The sequence below is a fragment of the Callithrix jacchus genome, chromosome 7 (assembly GCF_049354715.1).
Source record: "Callithrix jacchus isolate 240 chromosome 7, calJac240_pri, whole genome shotgun sequence".
NCBI classification, from domain to species: Eukaryota; Metazoa; Chordata; class Mammalia; order Primates; family Cebidae; genus Callithrix; species Callithrix jacchus.
The window spans coordinates 159,221,329-159,230,080 of NC_133508.1; the positions used below are offsets into that span (position 1 = coordinate 159,221,329).

An 8,752-nucleotide genomic window follows, 5' to 3' on the forward strand; every position below is an offset into this window, starting at 1 on the left:
AATACTTAGATTTTTTTTCGATTCACGTAAATTGAGAATTTCGGTATTTTACATGAGAGAGCCTACTGAGTTGGTGTATATACTCCAAAACAAAGTAGAAAAGAGCATTGTGTATTTTTTCTGACAGATTATATTCAGAGCAATTTTGCTTTTAACATTGGGGTGCCTAGATAATATTTAGATTTTTTTCAATTCACGTAAAATTAGAATTTCGGTATTTTACATGAGAGGGCATACTGAGTTGGTGTATATACTCCAAAACAGAGTAGAATAAGGCATTGTATATATTTTCTAACAGACTATATTAAGAGCCATTGTCTTTTAACTTTTGGGCACCGAGATATTTTCATTTATTTCGATTTGCATAAAATTAGAAGTTCGGTATTTTACATAAGAGAGCATATTGATTTGGTGTATATACTCCAAAACAGAGTAGAAAAGGGCATAGTATATTTTTTCTGACAGTTCATATTCAGAGAAATTTTGCTTTTAACGTTTGGGTGCCTAGATAATATTTAGATTTTATTCGATTCGCTTAAATATACAATTTCTGTATTTTACATGAGAGAGCATAATGAGTTTGTGTATATGCTTCAAAACAGAGTAGAAAAAGGCATTGCATATTTTTTCTGACACCTTATATTCAGAGCAATCTTGTTATTAACATTGGGGTGCCTAGATAATATTCAGATTTTTTTAGATTCGCTTAAATATAAAATTTCTGTATTTTACATGAGAGAGCATATGGAGTTGGTGTATATACTCCAAAACAGAGTAGAATAAGTCATTGTATATTTTTTCTAACAGACTATATTCAGAGCCATTTTCTTTTAGCTTTGTGATGCCTAGATATTATTTAGATTTTTTTCTATTCACGTAAAGTTAGAATTTCGGTATTTTACATGAGAGATCCAATTGAGTTGGTGTATATACTTCAAAACAGAGTAGAAATGGGCATTGTTTATTGTTTCTGACATATTATATTCAGAGCAATTTTTCTTTAAACATTGGGTTGCCTAGATAATATTTAGATTTTTTCTATTCACGTAAAATTAGAATTTCGTTATTTTTCATGAGAGAGCAAACTGAGTTGGTGTATATACTCCAAAATAGAGTAGAATAAGGCAATTTATATTTTTTCTAACAGACTACATTCAGAGCCATTTTCTTTTCACTTTAGGCGCCTAGATTTTTTTTTTTTTTTAAAGTTGCAGATCTGAGCTTTATTATCAGAATAACATCATTTCAGGATTCTCTAAAATGCTTCTGATATGGCACAAAACTCTGGAGTCTCAGAGCTGCATGCCTACTTATCTATTCAAATATACCTGGAAAGGAAATACACAAAGGGTTTAGCAGAACAATCAAGAAAGCTGTCAAAAGAACCAAATGAAAATCCCTCATGACAAAAGCACTTTAATACCCTATTCTTCTTCAATCAAGAGATCAAAAGAAATGGCAAGGCCTGTATTTACAAAATCGATGAAAATCACACTGTAATAATCAGTGAACATAGCACTGCACAGGTCTGTGTTTCCAACTTTTCCCACCATGATTCTACATCAAGGTAAAAAAAGATTCTTTTATACAAATCCAAGAAGGATGTGAGCAGAGATGGCAGCACAACTGTCAAAGATGGTGCACTGACTTACGACCACAGCTGGAGACAGGACGTGGGGGAGGAGGGCAGAGTTCTCGAGAAAGCCCCCTGTGGACAGGGTGGATCAGTCGGTGGTGGATCTCCGGTACCAAAATCGCGCTCTGAAGTCATCGCTGCACGTCATGAACCCAGGGTTGGTGGGTGAGTGCACTATGCAGTGTACAATGTTGTTGTGCCCCAAGGAGAGCAGGTTTCTCCGCTCGGCCGTCCTAGAGTCCCAGCAGCAGAGACTGATCGTCCTCTCGTCGGGCAGCAACACATAGTCCTCGGTGTGGTTAAACACAGCCTGTGTCCGGTGCACCTGGCGTCCACTCAGACCCGCACCCGTGTATCTGACCAGTGTTCGTCCTGTTGATATTTCCCAAAGTTTAGCTACAGAGTCTTTTCCACTTGAGAGAATGTATTTAGAATTTTTGGAAAAAATGGCAGAACAAACTTCAGCCCCATCGTGTGCTTTTTCAAAAGTTGTGATGCATCGATTTGAAACACCATCCCATAATTTGATGCAGCCGTCCTTGCTTCCAGTTACGTACATATTGGCACTAGAATTGTAATTAACGGAACATATAGCATCGGTGTGTTGATCTTGAGGATTGCAAGAGACAAAACATTGGAAGGTGTTGATATCATATAGACGAAGAGTAGGATGCTGAGTTCCAACAAGTATAAAGTCTCCAGAAGGATGAAAAGAGATGGAGCGTAACATTTCAGCTTCCTGAATGTATTTGAAGGCTCTTTTTGCTGATGGTTTGGAATAATCAAATAATTTAAGAGTATAATCCCTTGAACCAGAAGCCAGAATCTGTTCTGTTGGGTGGAAAGCGAGGCATGTGACTTCATCCACATGGTCATAAAGAGTTCGAATCACTGGGTGGTTTTCCATATTTTGTTGTGCGGTCTCATTCATCATGACCTCTATTGGCATGGCACTTTTGGCTAACATCCTCTCTGTGTCAAGTATCTTTATCGAAGCATCAGCAGACCCAGTAGCTATTAACTGTCCATCTCTACTATAGGTAGCTACACGGCATGGTCCCTTATGTGATGTGACATAGCATGTTTCATACTCAGAAGCCTCTGGGGACATACTCTGGACATCTGCATCAAATTCCAGGTCAATTCCTGTGCCAGGGGCAACAGTATCTGAACGACCAATTGCATACTGCACTGCGGTGTCATCATTTTCCATTCCTAGTTTGATGAGATGCAGGAGCTGCTCCGAGGGTGCACAGACAGACTGAGGCTTGATTTCATTGATGAGGCCATTGGCGATGCTGATGTAGCCGTCATACAGCAGCTGGCTAATGATCAGCTTGTAGAGCTGCTGGCGGTCCTTCAAGCCCACTTTGGTTCTATACATCTTGGAGAAGAGGAAGACAGTTTACCTGCCAGCGGCTGGTCCGGTTCTCTCCGCGCCTAGATATTTTTTAGATTTTTTTCGATTCGCGTAAAATTTGAATTTCGGTATTTTACATGAGAGACCATATCGAGTTGGTGTATATACTACAAAACAAAGTAGAAAAAAGCATTGTATATTTTGTCTGACAGATTATATTCAGAGCAATTTTGCTTTTAACATTCGGGTGCCAAGATTATATTTAGATTTTTTTCGATTCACGTAAAATTAGAATTTCGGTATTTTACATTAGAGAGCATATTGAGTTGGTATATATACTCCAAAACAGAGTAGAAAAGGGCTTTGTATATTTTTTCTGACAGATTATATTCAGAACAATTTTGCTATTAACATTGGGGTGCCTTGATAATGTTTAGATTTGTTTCGATTCACGTAAAATTAGAATTTCGGTATTTTATATAAGAGAGCGTACTGAGTTGGTGTATATACTCCAAAACAGAGTAGAATATGGCATTGTATATTTTTTCTAAATGACTATATTCTGAGCCATTTTCTTTTTACGTTGGGGCGCCTAGATATTATTAAGATTTTTTTTGATTCGCTTAAAAATACAATTTCTATATTTTACATGAGAGAGCATATTGAGTTGGTATATATACTCCAAAACAGAGTAGAAAAGGGCATTGTATATTTTTTCTGACAGTTCATGTTCAGAGCAATTTTTCTTTTAACGTTGGGGTGCCTAGATAATGTTTAGATTTTTTTCGATTCGCTTAAATATGGAATTTCTGTATTTCACATGAGACAGCATATGGAGTTGGTGTATATACTTCAAAACAGAGTAGAATAAGGCATTGTATATTTTCTCTGACACATTATATTCAGAGCAATTTTGCTTTTAACATTGGGGTGCATAGATAATATTTAGATTATTTTCGATTCACGTAAATTTAGCATTTCAGTATTTTACATGATAGAGAATACTGAATTGGTGTATATTTTCCAAAACAAAGTAGAATAAGGCATTGTATATTTTTTCTAATAAAATATATTCAGAGCCCTTTTCTGTTAACTTTGGGGCACCTAGATATTATTTAGATTTTTTTCGATTGGTGTAAAATTAGAATTTCAATATTTTACATGAGAGAGCATATTGAGTTGGTGTATATACTCGAAAACAGAGTAGAAAAGGGCAGTGTATATATTCTCTGACAGATTATATTCAAACCAATTTTGCTTTTAACATTGGGGTTCCTGGATAATATTTATATTTTTTTCGATTCACATAAAATTAGAATTTCGGTATTTTACATGAGAGAGCATACTGGGTTGGTGTATATACTCCATAAAAGAGTAGAATAGGGCATTGTATATTTATTCTGACAGAGTATATTCAGAGCAATTTTCTTTTTAACATTGGGGTGCCTAGATAATATTTAGAGATTTTCGATTAAGGTAAAATTAGAATTTCTGTATTTTACATGAGAGAGGATATTGAGTTGGTGTATATACTACAAAACAGAGTAAAAAAGAACATTGTATATTTTATCTGAAAGATTATATTCAGAGCAATTTTGTGTTTAACATTGGAGTGCCTAGAAAATATTTAGATTTTCTTCGATTCGGCTAAAATTAGAATTTCGGTATTTTACATTTGAGAGCATATTGAGTTGGAGTATATGCTGGAAAACAGAGTAGAAAGGGCATTGTATATTTTATCTGACAGATTTTATTCAGAGAAATTTTGTTTTTAACATTGGGCTGCCTAGATAATATTTAGATTTTTTCGATTCGCTTAAATATAAAATTTCTCTATTTTACATGAGAGAGCATATGGAGTTGATGTATATACTCCAAAACAGAGGAGAATAGAGCATTGTATATTTTTTCTGACAGATTATATTCAGAGCAATTTTGTTGTTAACATTGGGGTGTCTAGATAATATTAAATTTTTTTTGATTCGCTTAAATATAGAATTTCTATATTTTACATGAGAGAGCATATGGAGTTGCTGTATATACTCCAAAACAGAGTAGAATAGGGCATTGTATATTTTTTCTGACAGATTATATTTAGAGATATTTTGTTGTTAACATTGGGGTGTCAAAATAATATTTAGATTTTTTCGATTCAGGTAGAATTTCAATATTTGTATTTTACATGAGAAAGCATACTGACTTGGTGTATATACTGCAAAACAGAGTAGAATAAGGCATTGTATATTTTTTCTAACAGACTATATTCAGAGCCATTTTCTTTTAACTTTGGGGCACCTAGATATTATTTAGATTTATTTCGAATGGTGTAAAATCAGAATTTCGGTATTTTACATGACAGAGCATATTGAGTTGGTGTATATACTCCTAAACAGAGTAGAAAAGGGCATTTTTTTATTTTCTCTGACAAATTATATTCAGAGCATTTTTGCCTTAATATTCGGGTGCCTAGATAATATTTAGATTTATTTCGATACACGCAAAATTAGAATTTCTGTATTTGACATGAGAGAGCATTCTGACTTGGTGTATATACTCCAAAACAGAGTACAATAAGGCATTGTATATTTTTTCTAACAGACTATATTCAGAGCCATATGATTTTAACTTTGGGGCGCCTAGATATCATTTCAATTCAATTCGTGTAAAATTAGAATTTTGGTATTTTACATGAGAGAGCATATTGAGTTAATGTATATACTCCAAAACAGAGTAGAATAGGGCATTGTATATTTTTTCTGACAAATGATATTCAGAGCAATTTTGCTTTTAACTTTCGGGTGCCTAGATAATATTTAGATTTTTTTCGATTCACGTAAAATTAGAATTTTGGTATTTTACCTGAGAGAGCATACTGAGTTGGTGTATATACTCCAAAACAAAGTAGAATAGGGCATTGTATATTTTCTCTGACAGATTATATTCAGAGTAATTTTGTTTTTAACTTTGCGGTGCCTAGATAATATTTAGATATTTTCGATTCGGGTAAAATTTGAATTTTGGTATTTTCAATGAGAGAGCATATTGAGTTGGTGTATATACTCGAAAACAGAGTAGAAAACGGCATTGTATATTTTTTCTGACAGATTATATTCAGAGCAATTTTGCTTATAACATTGTGGTGCCTAGATAATATGTAAATTTTTTTCGATTTGCTTAAATGTATTATTTCTGTATTTTACATGAGAGACATATGGAGTTGGTGTATATACTCCAAAACAGTGTAGAATAGGGCATTGTGTATTTTTTCTGAAAGATTATAGAGCAGTTTTGTTTTTAACATTGGAGTGCCTTGAAAATATTTAGATTTTTTTTGATTCACGTAAATTTAGAATTTCGGTATTTTAATAAGAGAGCATACTGAGTTGGTGTATTTACTCCAAAGCAGAGTAGAAGAAGGCATTGTATATTTTTTCTAAAAGACTATATTCAGAGCCATTTTCTTTTATCTTTGCGGCGCCTAGATATTATTTAGATTTTTTTTTGATTCACGTAAAATTAGAATTTCGGTATTTTACATCAGAGAGCATACTGAGTTGGTGTATATACTCGTAAACAAAGTAGAATAGGGCATTGTATATTTTTTCTGAAAGATTATATTCAGAGCAATTTTGTTTTTAACATTCGGGTGCCTAGATAATTTTTAGATTTTTTTCGATTCGCTTAAACATAGAATTTTTTTATTTTACATGAGAGAGCATATGGAGTTAGTTTATATAGTCAAAAACAGACTAGAATAGAACCTTGTATATTTTCTCTGACAGATTATATTCAGAGCAATTTTGATTTTAACATTGGGATGCCTAGATAATATTTAGATTTTTTTTGATTCGCTTAAATATAGAATTGATGTAATTTACATGAGAAAGCATATGGAGTGGGTGTATATACTCCAAATCAGAGTAGAATCGGGCATTGTATATTTTATCTGACAGATTATATTCAGAGCAATTTTGTTTTTAACATTGTTGTGCCCAGATACTATTTAGATTTTTTCGATTCGCTTAAATATAGAATTTCTCTACTTTACATGAGAGAGCATATGGAGTTGGTGTATGTACTTTAAAACAGAGTAGAATAGGGCATTGTATATTTTGTCTGACAGGTTATATTCAGAGCAGTATTGTTCGTAACATTGGGTGTCTAGATAATATTTAGATTTTTTCGATTCAGGTGAAATTTGAATTTCTGTATTTTACATGAAAGAGCATACTGAGTTGGTGTATATATACTCCAAAAAAGAGTAGAATAAGGCATTGAATATTTATTCTAACAGACAATATTCAGAACCATTTTCTTTTAACTTTGGGTCACCTAGATATTATTTAGATTTTTTTCGATTCTCGTAACATTAGAATTTCGATATTTTACATGAGAGAGCATATAGAGTTGGTGTAAATACTCTAAAACAGAGTAGAAAAGGGCATTGTATATTTTTTCTGACAGATTATATTGAAAGAAATTTTTCTTTTAACATTGGGGTGCCTAGATAATATTTAGATTTTTTCCGATTCACTTAATTATAGAATTTTTGTGTATTACATGAGAGAGCATATGGAGTTGGTGTATATACTCCAAAATAGAGAAAAACAGGGCCTTGTATATTTTCTCTGACAGATTATATTCAGAGCAATTTTGTTTTTAACATTGGGGTGCCTAGATAATATTTAGATTTTTTTCAATTCACGTAAAATTAGAATTTCGGTATTTTACCTGAGATAGCATACTGAGTTGGTGTATATACTCCAAAACAGAGTAGAATAAGGCGTTATATATTTTTTCTGACAGATTATATTCGGAGCAATTTTGCTTTTAACATTGGGGTGCCTAGATAATATTTAGATGTTTTTCAATTCACGTAAAATTAGAATTTCGGTATTTTACATAAGAGAGCATAATGAATTTGTGTATATACAACAAAATAGAGTAGAATAGGGCATTGTATATTTTTCTGACAGATTATATTGAGAGAAATATTGTTTTTAACATTGGTATGCCTAGATAATATTTAGATTTTTTACGATTCACCTAAAATTTAAATTTAGGTATTTTACATAAGAGAGAATACTGAGTTGGTGTATATACTCCAAAACAGAGTAGAATAGGGCATTGTATTTATTTTATAAGAGACTATATTCAGAGCCATTTTCTTTTAACTTCGGGGCACCTAGAAATTGTTTAGATTTTTTTCGATTCGCGTAATATTAGAATTTCTGTATTTTATATGAGAGAGCATATGGAGTTGGTGTATATACTCCAAAAAAAAGTAGAATAGAACACTGTATATTTTTTCTGACAGATTATAATCAGAGCAATTTTGTTTTTAAAATTGGGGCGCCAAGATATTATTTAGATTTTTTTCGATTCGCGTAAAATTAGAATTTCGGTATTTTACATGAGAGAGCATATGGAGTTGGTGTATATACTCCAAAACAGAGTGGAATAGGGCATTGTATATTTTTTCTGACATATTATATTCAGAGAAATTTTGTTTTTAACACTGGGGTGCCTAGATAATATTTAGATTTATTTCGATTCACGTAACATTAGAATTTGGGTATTTTACATGAGAGAGCATTCTGAGTTGGTGTATATACTACAAAACAGAGTAGAAAAGGGCATTTTATATTTTCTCTGACAGATTATATTCAGAGCAATTTTGCTTTTAACATTGGGGTGGCTATAAAATGTTTAGATTTTTTTCAATTTGCTTAATTATAGAATTTCTGTATTTTACA

The 8,752-nt window shown here is 32.6% G+C and overlaps 1 pseudogene; it reads right to left on the reverse strand.

Moving 5' to 3' along the window:
• Positions 1–1,402: 1,402 nt before the first annotated feature.
• Positions 1,403–3,071, reverse strand: LOC100386771 (cleavage stimulation factor, 3' pre-RNA, subunit 1, 50kDa pseudogene; annotated as a pseudogene).
• Positions 3,072–8,752: the final 5,681 nt, after the last annotated feature.